Source organism: Nyctereutes procyonoides, unplaced genomic scaffold, assembly GCF_905146905.1.
Source record: "Nyctereutes procyonoides isolate TBG_1078 unplaced genomic scaffold, NYPRO_anot_genome, whole genome shotgun sequence".
In the NCBI taxonomy this organism is placed as follows: domain Eukaryota; kingdom Metazoa; phylum Chordata; class Mammalia; order Carnivora; family Canidae; genus Nyctereutes; species Nyctereutes procyonoides.
Genome location: NW_026575051.1, coordinates 41,447,709 through 41,461,211, shown reverse-complemented (window position 1 = coordinate 41,461,211; position 13,503 = coordinate 41,447,709). Strand labels below are relative to the sequence as shown.

At 36.8% G+C, this 13,503-nt stretch overlaps 1 long non-coding RNA gene across 2 annotated transcripts in view; it reads left to right on the top strand.

The window, feature by feature from the left end:
* LOC129512296 (uncharacterized) overlaps positions 1-7,388 on the top strand; it is a 105,301-nt gene extending 97,913 nt beyond the window's left edge. Inside the window, exons 3-4 of one of the 2 annotated variants that reach the window (XR_008665022.1) lie at positions 4,181-4,368; positions 6,870-7,388. This is a non-coding gene — a long non-coding RNA (uncharacterized LOC129512296). Of the gene's footprint in view, positions 1-4,180; positions 4,741-6,869 lie in introns of those variants that run through there. The other variant, XR_008665021.1, reaches the window with a different exon arrangement.
* The last annotated feature ends 6,115 nt before the right edge of the window (positions 7,389-13,503 follow it).

Sequence of the window (13,503 nt, the reverse complement as noted above, 5' to 3'; positions counted from 1 at the left end):
TTTGTCTATATCTGGCAATAATAGTCTTTTGAAAATTGCCTTCTTACTTTCAGTGGAAAAACTCATCCTCTCAGCTAAGAGGTGTCCCTAACTTTACGCACCTACTTTTCTTAATTGCCTTCATTCTCATGTGATTATGTAAATCCAAAGCCCATGCCTCTACATATTAACACGAATGCCTGTGATACCAGCTCTCTAGATGCTTTTTAGAAAGTCAGATCTTGAACACAGTGCCTTATGATACCTATCAAAAACCAAGAAAAGTAATATTTATTAACATTGCCTAAAGGATATCAGAAGTCAGTTCCACCAGATACTTTAATCTGTCCTTGGATTAAGGTAGACCAGTATACTATCTACTAAAATAGACCAATGTACTCACTGCCCACTTAGATTGCATTATTAATTTGCACATATTCCCCATCCTCCTTCCTAAACCTCTGGCTTATATTGAGGGATATTCAAAGAAACAACTTTACAAGAGGTATGTTTTACCATTAGAATGTTGAAGAAGTCATTGTTTATTAGATGACAAGAAATCTTCCATGGGAGAGGAGAAGGGCAGAGAATTTGAGGCAAGCTGCTTAATAAACTATAATCAACCTAAATTCAAGATGGCAACACTGTTCAATAGAGAGAGATTTATGCCCCCAGAGTCAGCCCTCTCCAGCCTTCTTTGTTGAAAAAAAGCATGTCCATCTCAGATTTCTTCCCTGGTCTTGAAGTGTTACCAGATTGGTAACCCCTTCTATTGGATTCATTCTTTCCTTAGTCTTCATTTTGTCTCCCAGGCTTCAAAACATCCTAAAAAATTATCCTTAAGAAAGTTTTCTATAAACCCACCATAGTCCCAGCCTCATTTTCTCATCAGTTAAAGCAGTTTCTACTTTTAGGTGAAACTGAATTTAAAGCAGGTTCTACTTTTAGGTGAAACTGGATTTCTTAACATAATATAAACTTATGTCTGATCCAAATCCCACTGTTTACGGTTCTCAGGCAAATTTCCAGAAGTTTTACTGCTCTGTATCTCATGTTTTTGATAAGATCAATTCAGTGCCTTTCATCAATCCCCTGCCTTTTTCTGATTCCCATATCCTTATTTCTTCCTGGATGTCCCACAATAATCAGAGTGCTTGGTGAAAATAAAAGAATGTGTGTATGTTAGGAAATAGCTAATATAGTATTTTTGAGGTTGCTATCTTTTGAGTGGTCTACTTGCAGGGTTGGCCCCTTGGTTGGCCTCTGGAGACTTGCTTTTGGGATGTTTCATATGTTAATAAGGTTGTTTTGCCCACCTTGGGTACTATAGCCTCTGCACCAGCTGGCCTAGACTGATCATACCAAAAAAAAGTGATTGATGGTGAATATCTGCTTTCCTTCTGGAATTTGGCACTTTTGGCTGGCCAGGTCAGCAGAGAGTACCTACAAGACCAGTCCCAAATAGAAAGTCTGGACTTTGAGTCTCAAACAAGCATCCCTGGGGAACCCTGGGTGGCACAGCGGTTTAGCGCCTGCCTTTGGCCCAGGGCGCGATCCTGGAGACCCGGGATCGACTCCCACGTCAGGCTCCCAGTGCATGAAGCCTGCTTCTCCCTCTGCCTATGTCTCTGCCTCTCTCTCTCTCTCTCTCTCCCTCTCTCTCTCTCTCTCTGTGTGTGTGTGACTATCATAAATAAATAAAACTTTAAAAAAAAACAAAACAAAAAAAAAAAAAACAAGCATCCCTGGACCAAAACGCTCCAAATATACTGCTACATTTACTATTGGAGGAAGGAATATGTTAAATGTGATCTTAAGAGGGAAAATGCTGGATGTCTTGAAATTCTTCCAGACTGCCTGCTGTGTCTTTTTCCATTGCTGAACACTGCAATAAAACACAATCATGAGAACTGCTGACTCTGAGTCCTGTGAGTATTTCTAGTGAATCATCAAACATGTGGAAAGTCTTGAGACCCCTGAATTACATATGTGTAAATGTTAAAATATGCAAAAGAGTTTAATAAATACTTCATGAAAGAAGATATATATATGACAAAAATATAGAAGAGTTGTTCAATGTTATCATTCATTAAGGGAGTCCAAATTAAAACCACAATGAGATACCACTATCAGACTGGTTAAAATTAAAAAGACTGACCATATCAAGTGTTGTCACATATCAGCAATGAACAAGTGGAATTTTAAATTTAAAACACAATGTTTACATTTAAACACACATTGATGTTAGCACCCCCCCCAAAAAAGAGAAATCCTTAGGTATAAATCTAACAAAATATATCTAAAACCTATATGTGGACAACCATGAAACTCTGATGAAAGAAATTAAAAATCTAAACAAATGGAGAAAACTTCCAAGACATTATTCCCAACTTGACCTATACATTCAGTGCAATCCCTGGAGATGAAGAGACAGGACAGGGAATTCCAGGAAGGAGGCATAACCAAAAGACACAGGACACTTTTGGACATGATGAATATCTTCATTGTAGTGATGGTTGTGTATACATATTAGAGAACATATTAAATTTTATGAAATATGCATAGTTATATGTCAAAGATACATAAAGCTTTTTTTAAGAGTTTATTTACTTATTATTTGACAGAGAGGAATGAGCACAAGCAGGTGAAGAAGCAGGTAGAATGAGAGCGAGAAGCAGGCTCCCCAGTGAGCAGGGAGCCTGATGTGGAGCTTTATCCCAGGACCCTGGGATCGTGACCTGAGCCAAAGGCAGATGCTTAAGCAACTGAGCCACCCAGGAGCCCCCATAGAGCTTTAAAAAAAAAAAACTCATGTAACCAATCCTTTCAGGATCCAGCTATAGGCTATTAGCAATATCACCCATGCAAGGTTTCCTATGATATTATATGCAACTATAACAATAATAATAATAATAATAATAATAATAATAATAATAAAGCAATAGAAAGTAATATTTGGAATTTCCACAATAGGTATGATATAGGGATCCCTGGGTGGCGCAGCGGTTTGGCGCCTACCTTTGGCCCAGGGCGTGATCCTGGAGACCCGGGATCGAATCCCGCGTCGGGCTCCCGGTGCATGGAGCCTGCTTCTCCCTCTGCCTGTGTCTCTCCCTCTCTCTCTCTCTCTCTCTCTCTCTCTCTGTGTGTGTGTGTGTGTGTGTGTGTGTGACTATCATAAATAAATAAAAATTAAAAAAAATCTTTAAAAAAATAGGTATGATATAATACCTGCTAAGAAAGAATGTATCTGAAAACTGACTTACATAAGAAAGAGGCAAAGGTTAGAAAGATAAAGACTGGACACATTACAAATTCCTAATCAAAATTCTGCAACATAATCATTAGCTACTATAAGTTATATAAATTCAAACCAGTATTCTAAATCACTGAGGTCTTAAAGTATAGAGCTTGTCTAGACACAAATGTCTAAGATCTACAATATGCATTACAGTAATCATTGTAATTATGTACTTGGGGGATGCCACACAAGTTTTAGACATATTCAGAACTTTGAAGTCTCCAAAGCACTCTGTGAAATGGTTGATTACCAAGTAGGTGGGAAAATGAATCCATAAATGAAAGTCTTACAAATTACATGGACACTGATATTTTAGTTTAATTACTTTAAAAAGAAATAGGAAAAAAGTAAGCAAAAAATATAGCTGTTATTTCCCTCAATTTTACACTAATGAAGAAAAGTAGGATATCATAAAACTCCAAACACTGTAAATACTTCCACAGAATAGAATCTACTCTCTTAAGTGGTCATTTCTAGAAATCAACAAGTAAAGTTTTAAAGACTTTTGTGGTTAATATTCTGGATCTTGGTGATTTCTTAAAGCATTAATTACTTTCAATATTTCCAACCAAATGATAACTTATATAAATATTTCTGAACTATCAATATATGGTCATTCCTCTTCATTAATCTATTAAGTGCACTAGTTTATGTTTATAGTTTGTATTCCTCTGAAGCGGATTCTAGTGTTAAATAAACATTCCAAAACCATTTATATAAACACATAGGAAATAAGGCACAGTCATTGAAATCAGCAGTCTTTGTAAACACAATACTATTAATTGACAAAATTCATATGTGTAAAATAATACAGCTCCCTAGAATTGAGCTTAGTTGTTGAATGTCTGAGACTTGACTAAAACAGTCAATTCCACATTGTTTTCTTTTCTTTTCCTCCAGGGTATCCGGTCATGGGAAGGGGATGAAGATGTTAGGGGCTAGCCTCCTGCATGATCATTCCTCCACTCCAGCATCCTCTGAGGGTTTGCTGTGGCCTCCTGCTCTGCAGCCACCTAGCCCAACTCACTTCCTTCCTGGCATCTCCTCACCACCACCAAGAGAAATCTTCAGGAACAACTGGCTTCTAAGTAAATCTTGTCCCCTTTTGAAGGCCAAATACTCAGTTATCTTGATTATATCAGTGTTTGACAATGTCACCAGGCAGTGTTCATAGTCATTTTCCCAGGTCCCCCCCAAAAAGGCAAGTGAAGTCCTCCAAACATCTCTTTATCTGGTGGGAGTGGAAGAAGGGCTGGAGAATTCTATTGTCTCTCTTCCTAGTCTCCAAGAACTTCCAAGACTTACTCCCTCACTTCCTTTGAAACTTCCTCCTCCCACCTCCTTCCCAGGGCACTAAGAACTCCCATCTAATCCATCAGATGTGATATATAATAAAAGCTATTTTCCTGATGTCATCTGTAGGCAAGGGATTCAACAAACAATACTTGCAAACAAAATGGGCACAGTATGAATGATTTATACCTTAATCAAAATGCATTCAGAGCAAGCGCCTGATGCATTTTGCCATCAATCTTAAGAACCACTACAAAAAATAATTGCATATATATTTCTCTAAAAGGAAAAGTCATCACCTCTCAGCAACTCCCATCAAATTTAACTTTCCTAGATACAAATGTGAACACTTTTTTTCTTCCTTTTCACACACAGTGTCTCATACACGGTAATTCCTTCATAAGTGATTCCTAGATAAATAGCTTTCTCTTAAAGAAATTTTTTTCCAAATAATTTGTCATGGTGTTCTATTCAGAACCTGTACAAGCAACATATCAATTTTTGATAGTGTCACCACCATATCTAACTATTCTAGTTTGGGGTCATATTAGATCCAAAGTAGCTTTGGTCCTTCTAGTAAACAATACCATTGGTGATTAGACGTATACTCATTTTGTTTAGAACTTGAATCAAAATGAAAGGCTGGGCGTTTCCCAAAAAAGCCCAGGTATTTCCAAAAAAGGGGGAAATGGAGAAGGGAAGATGCTGCTATGATCCTAGAAATATAAGTGCTTTAAGAGGAACATTGTTTTTTTCATTTTATTGCAACAGAGCTATTTTGCCACGTTACTTACCTAGCCAGAAATTATAGGCATCATGAACTGGAATCAACTGGGTGCCAGATGAGGTACTTATGCCCACTTTCCTACTCATGGTGGCCTTGGGGACTATAATCCTTTCATTAGCTGTTTAATTGTCCTGGGAACATCCCGAGTCAATATTTTTATTTCCTGTTTTCACCTGCCAGTGGTGAACATTTTTCTCCATTTTATGAACATACAACTAAATTTAACATGGTAGTTATGACAAAACAGGCTAGAAGCTGCCCAGGCCAAATGAAATGGAAAACTCGAACAATGTAAAAAATGCCTTAATGTTTTGAAAGAAGTCTTGAAGTTCTAAAGACCCTTCCCCACCATCCCTGAAATTTCATCATGATGCCACAACTTACTTGAAAAATTTCCAAACTTCTACAAAGTTAAAATCTAAATCATATTGATTCTGTATTATAAGAATAAGGTAAAACATTTTATACATTAATTTTGATTAAAAAATTATAAAACATTTTTACTTCAGCTAACTGCAAGCAATATATTCTGGTTAAACTTTAAATGAAATACTTTTAAGTTACACATTCCTAAAACTTATTTCACACAAAGAATCTTTCAAACTTCTACAGTTTGTTTTAGCATCTTTTTTAAGATCTAAGACTCTAGAAGAGATACTAAGCCATCATACATACATTATCTCACAATAAATTATCATCAGTTAAACAATATGTGACTCTTTCTGTCTGAAAGCAAAACTTTGCTACCATAATCTAGATATGAGATATATTAGCTTCATAATACATTTTGTATTTCTTCTTTCCTCTTTTCAAACAAATAGATTTCATAAAACACATGCACAGAAGTGAGCAATCTGCTTGTTTTATCTATCAGAATATCAACCAAAAAGTGTGCCTACTGTGGATTGGAAACCCAAATTTATGAGGATTAAGTGTAGCACAAGAGTAAACAAGTCTTCCTTTTTAAATACACATGGTATAATTGGGCTTGATTTCTCAGCCATAGTAGTTACAAGAAAAGAATTAGAAATGAACAGCTGGTTCAAGGGGAGATGGAAGTTTGGGAGGGATGATGACACATGGGAGTTCCTCCTGAAGTAGATAAGCACTAGTGACAATGAAAGAGAGAATGCAAACATAACTTGCCAATTGTATAGCAGATGATTTGGAATCATTGCAGCAAACAGGCTTTCAATTCCCAGAGGTATCTAGAGCCAAGGATTTCTAACACTGGAGTTATGACAGGCTCTCTTCAATTGCTGGATTTCACTAGACTCAATTCTCATCTACTGCTCTCCTGTGTTAAACCATCATTCAATATGAAAAATAACACCTGACACCTTGGTCTAGTGGTCACTTATGTATCTGAAATAACTCCACAGTACAGTGGAAAACTGAGAAATTACTCAAATAGTGCAATATTTTAGGGCACAAAATTTTTTTAAAATTGTTTCTATGTAATATAGACATACCTCATTTTATTATGTTTTGCTTTATTGTACTCCACAGATATTTTATGTTTTATGAACTGATGTTCAAGACTTCAGGGGAGAAAGTAACTCAGATGTGGTAGAAAGAGCAAGAGAACTAGAATTACAAACAGAGCCTGAAGATGGGACTAAATTGTGCAGTCTCATGATCAAACTTGAAAGAATGAGTGGTTGCTTCTTACAAATGAGCAAAGAGAGTGGTTTCTTGAGATAAAATCTACTCCTGGTGAAGATGCTGTGAATATTGTTGAAATGACAACAAAGGACTTAGAGTGTATTACATAAAAGTAGATGATAAAGCAGAGCTAGGGCTTAAGAGGATTGACCCCAATTTTGGAAGAAGTTCTACTGTGGATAAAATGTTATATTAAATTGCATCACATGCTTCAGAGAAGTCATTCACCAAAAGAGCCAATTGGGATCCCTGGGTGGCTCAGCAGTTTACTGCCTGCCTTTGGCCCAAGGCGTGATCCTGGAGTTCCAGGATCAAGTCCCACATCAGGCTCCCTGCATGAAGCCTGCTTCTTCCTCTGCCTATGTCTCTGCCTCTCTCTCTGTCTCAGTTTCTCTGTCTCTCATGAATAAATAAATAAAATCTTAAAAAAAAAAAACAGAAGAGCCAATTTATATGGTAAATTTTATTGTTGTCTTATTTTCAGAAATTGTCACAGCCACCCCCACTTTCAGCAACCATCACATCTATCATCAAGGTAAGACCTTCCACCAACAAAATGATTATGACTCACTAAAGGCTCAGAGGATGGTTAGCATTTTTTAGCAATAAAGTACTTTTAAATTAAGGTATGCACATTGTTTTTTTAGATATAATGTTATTGCATAATTAATAAACTACAATATTATGTAACTTTTATATGCACTGAGAAACAAAAAATTCATTTGACTTACTCTGTTGTGATATCTGCTTTATTGCAGTGGAACCCAACCCATGATATCTTTGAGGTGTACTTGTACATTTACAAATGCTATGCATGTAGGTGATGAATACATACCCATGAAAAGATTTCTCTGCTACTGAGAAAAGTTCACAATAATAATTTAGCTAGTGGTTATTAAGCACTACAAGATGCCCAACATTGTTCTAAGTGTTCTACACATACAGTGTCTTAATCCTGACAACAACCCTCTAAATTGATCCTATTATTATTTTCACAGATCACAGAAATGTGAAATATTGTATTCAAGGTCAGCCAGCCAGTAAATGGCAGAGCCAGCATCCAATCCCAAGCAGTCTGGCTCTGGAGTATATACTTTTATCACAACACAATACAACATCTAATTTGATCTAGTTATAGAAGTGCTATGATATCAATTTTTAAATGGAGAAATTTAGACTCAATGGGCTTAAGTAACTTTTGAGTTTCCTTTGCTAACAAGTGATATATACTGTGAGTCAAGCCTAATCATTCTGATTCCAAAATCCATGCTCATGACCATTATGTGAGCTTACAAAACCACTACAGCCTCCTAAATACAGGACCACTGTGTAAAATGTGAAAGTTACCATGACCATCAAGTACAATAGAAGCAAAAGTAAGTAAGTTATAGTAGTAGCCTGATCCACACCACCTTACTGAGATGGTTCACCCCTAGAAAGGACCAATATTTACACAACACTAATGACAGGAGAACGGCCCCAGACTAAACGTCCCATTTGGACCAGAGCTACTATTGTCAAGACTAGAGATGGCCTTTGCTTTCCTGATCTTTACAAACCTGCATAGCAGTTTCTCTCCCTCTGGAAGTGGCTAGTCATCTGGCTAGTCAGAAGAAAATTCAATCCAGAGCCAGAATTGGATTCCAAATGGACTTGCCCACAAGTCTGAGTCAGGAATTGTGTCCCCACATCATTCTCTAAGCCTTAGAGAGGGAACACAGTGGTATAAAGGAAGAGAGAAGCAGACCATAGACAAGGCGAAGGCTTCTGTCAGTGGAAGCCTTTTCCTCCTAGATGAGCATTCTGGATTTCAGAGTGGCTGCTTCCTGCTGAGCTTAGATGAGCCTGGCCTCTGCCCCTGCACAAATGAGTAGGGGAATTCTGAACTCAAACATGAAAGCACAGCAGCAGGCCACAGAGTTCACAGCTCAGACCTGCTGGGAGCCCCAGCCAGTTCATACACCATATGTGCTCTGCTTATCCATCTGGTTTAATGGACAAAGCCAAACAAAACAGTGAAAACGAATGGCAGAAGTCTTTTGCCCTGGCCTCGAAGTGCACACTGACCTCACCTTACAGAGTTTTTATTTAAATCATTGGGTTATAAGTAGTTTGGCATAAAGTATAAAAACCCAAGTGATACAAAGCTCTAAAAGGGAAAGAAAAGTTTCAAAGTCACAGCTGATTAGCATCTGAACACCTTATTTGGATTGTCCCATTTACCAATATTACTCCATAAAGCAAAAACTGAAATTCAGTGAAACTATGGAAATATGTAGCTTAACCACATACGAATCCAAACCAAAAGCAATCACAATTTATACAACCACTACAAAAGCCTCTGCACTATTAAATTAGTTCTTAGACTGAGGATCTGTCTTACCTATTAAGCAAAAGTCAAAACAGTACATTTCAAGGTAGTAGAATCCGTAGTCTCTGAAAAGTCATTATTCTACATCTTAACTGTACTTTATGTAATTTCTACTTTGATTAACTTCGGGTTACCTTTTGAAATGAATATACGAATATGCTTGACACTTTCATTAAACTATATATGTTTTTAAAGTTAATTTCAATAGACCAAATATTAGTCTTGCTGTCTATCCAGTTTTTCAGTCTCAGCACTATTGACATTTTAGCCTAGATAAGTCTTTGTTGTGGGGAATGATCTTGTGCATTGTAGGACATTTAGCAGTACCTCTGGCTCTAGATACCAGTAGCACTTCCCCCATTTGTGAAAACCCAAAATGTCTCCAGACATTGTTATAAGACCCTGAGGGGCAAGTCAAAATCATGCCTGTTTGACAACTGTTGACCTTACAATACTAAGAATTAGTTTCAAATACTGATCGACCCCTTCTCATTTATACACATTCATTCAGTAATTACTATTACTTAACGCAAATGGTTCAAGGTAATGTCTAGTTCTATTACGGAATTTCTTAAATCTGTTGTTATTTGTCTTCTAAGTTCATAAAAATTATGTTATCATGGTTTTCCCTGAGTAGCATGAAAATCCAATCATACACAAAAGACTGTGTATTATATAATGGATTGAATATGCAATATACATACAAACAGGTACTCTGCAACTAAATATTGAAATTCTTAAAAATCTCAATTTTCTGAATTATTCCTAAACCATTGGTAAGTTTTTAGATTTCACTCAAGAATAATATAGGTTTTTCTGTCAAATCTAATAAAGTTTACAAAGACCCAAAATGTGTGTAAATTTTAATAATATATGCAGGGCAGCCCAGGTGGCTCAGTGGCTTGGCGCCATCTTCAGCCCAGGGTGTGTGATCCTGGAGACCCAGGATTGAGTCCCACCTCGGGCTCCCTGCATGGAGCCTGCTTCTCCCTCTGCCTGTGTTTCTACCTCTGTGTGTGTGTATGTGTGTGTGTGTCTCATGGATAAATAAATGAAATCTTTAAAAAATTAAAAAATAAAATTAAAAATTAAAAATAAAATAGAAATATATGTAATGTCCAAACATTAGGTCATTAAATTAGGTTTTTTTTTTTTGAAACCTGTGTTTTTTCTCTTCCAATATATTGAACTTGATTTGGAAGATATTAACATGAATGAGGCCCATATGAGCCTTTGCTTTTTAAAAAAATGAATGTCAATAGTAAAGGTGGAAAAAAAGAGAAAAAGTAAATTCCTGCCATATTTGGTATTACAGTATGGTTTCTACATGATGGGTAGGTATGAAGGGGAAATTGAGAAAAGTATCAAGTCAGTAAAGTATAGAGTATATTAAGACAAAGAATATTTAATTAGTTTGGATTATAGAATTGTAGGTTACATGCAAAGCAAGTAGGTGCAAGAGTTGAAGAAAGAATATAGAATAAGAAATGAGAAATAAGAATGAAAAATAGTTAAAATCCAATTAATTGAAGACTTGGTGGTCAGATTAGTGAGACTGGCTTATTTGAGAATCAATAGGAAGCCATTGAAGGAAATGGATCTGAAAGATCAGAGTTAAATGTTAAGAAGATGTGCTTTTTCCATATCTAAAACATAATATCTATCTTCCACCTACATCTAAACTACTTGACCATCATCACCGATAGGTGGGACCTGGTCACCTAAGGAACTTGCATCCAATTCTGAGACCTAAGATCAATTCATTTTTATGACTTATCTGCTTCTTAGTTTGTGCTCTAGGGCTAATAACTGGTGGTCCTATTTTTAATACCCTGTCTACCTTATTCTCAATTCTAGTAATTAGTACCTGGCTTCTGTCCTGCATTGATAGCAGTACTAACACTTCAGAACATAGTGGAGTAGAATCTGATCCCTGAAACAACCTTCATCCATCACAGGGAGTAAAATCCAACCTGCTATGGCTAGTGCCTGCTATGGCAAACATGACTTCTCTCCTCCTGCCTGGGTACATCTTTTAGTACTGTTTTATCTGGCTTCCATGTGGTCATGCTCTTCCTGCTTCTGGGCCATTTGAGTAACTCTGGGTTGGCTCTCTTTGATACCCAATGGCTGCCATCAAATGGCTCCCTGTTACCTTGCTCTTTTATGAGATTCTTCTACTCCCTGTACCACCCAAGTGGGTAGGTTTATTCCAGGTCCATGCCAATCTATTTTGCTTCACTGAGGTTAACCCTCCATGCACACCTGGGGTTTGTGATGACAGATAACTGGCAGGCAGGAAGGACAGATGGGAGAAGAGAGAAATGCAGCAAGAATACTACTAAGGAAGCTCTGAGCAGTACCAAGGTGGCCTGAGCCATATTAGTAATATTCTTTATGATAGCTAGAAAAATATGTTTTAATGCAAAACAAACTAGTTTTATAATGTGTTTTGTATGAAAACATCCTTTTCATATTTAAATAGGACACATAAAATCTCTGTTTTGCTCTTCTTACTACTCTTACTAAAACTCACAATTTTAACCTGGGACCATTTTTTGTAAATCTCTTATAGTATCACTTTACTTAAATCATTAGTCTTTTTTTTTTCCCAGATGTTACATTTCTTTTAAATAATGGCAAAGATGTCAAATCAAATTAGCTTCACTATTTCCAAACTGAAAAGTTCCAGTGAGCAAAGACAAATTTTTATGGCAAATTGGTTAATAAAGTGTCGTCTCATGAGAACTGGACCTTAAACTGGAAAAGTAACTCCTAATGTTTAACTTCTTCAGCAATCTGAATTCTTCCTACAGTCACTGAAAATGTTCTCTGGACTAACCACAACCCATAACACTATACACATTGAAATTACTCCTTTATTCCTTACTTAATTTAAGACAAACACAAACAAATAAACAAAAACTATGGGCTCTGCTAAAAGAATCCAGCTTAGTTCTATTATTAGGTGTCATCATTTCACATCAGCTTCAGTGATTATATTTTCTTACCATTTAGCCAGACTGTAGGGGTTCTCAATGTTGACTTTAAAAAAATCCTTATAAATTAATGTAAACAGAGTGCTTAAAACAGTGCCTGAAATAGTACCTTGTACAGTAAGAGCTATATAAGTGCCTACTACTACTATTAACAACCCCTGGACTCCACTAAAAACCAACTAATCGAATCCATGGAATGTAAGTGATGCCAACAGAGTAACTAGGTTCACACAACTGGTACTCTTTCAAAGCTCTCCATGTGATTCCAATGAGCAACCAATGCTGAGAACCAGTGAGGTTAACCAAGTACCAATGAAACAAATTCCATGGCTTAAATCTCAGAAAAGTTTACCAGTCCCATTCTCTGTTCCATTGATAAGAAAAGGACCTATCATTTGCCAGCACTGTGCATGTCAAAGAAGACATAGCAAATGAGTAAGGCAATCTCTACTCTGAAGGCACTAGCAATCAGTTTGGTGAAACAGACCATAGCTAAATAAATACAGAGCAATTCTTTAAGGGTAAGAATAGTGATAATAACTTAGAGCATGAGTCAGACAAAAAAAGCTTAAAGCCAATTCTACTTGGATAAAGCCAAGAAGGCTCCCAGAAAAAAAGAAACTAGAGCTGACCCTTAAAAGATGAATGGGATTGTGCATTAAGTGGAAAGAAAGGAAAGACATACAAGACAGAAAGGTATGTCTAAAATGTACAGAGAAGGGAATAGCATGCAGTATTCAAGGATCTATAAAGAAGTAAAAGAATTGAAGCAGAAGAAATACTGAAGGTGAAGCTGGACAGATTGGAAGGGCCTATAAAACTAGGCCAAACTACTATGACTTTTCCTTACAGGTAAAAGGGATTTAAGGAGGAGGTGCTTTTATAAAACAGTAGCAGTTGGGACACCTGGGTGGCTCAGCGGTTGAGCATCTGTCTTTAGCTCAGGGAGTGATCCTGGAGTCCCAGGATGGAGTCCCACATCGAGCTCCCTGCATGGAGCCTGCTTCTCCCTCTGCCTCTCTCTCTGTATGTCTCTCATGAACAGATAAATAAAATCTTTAAAATAAATAAATAAAATTAAAAACAGCAGTAACATAATCATATCTAC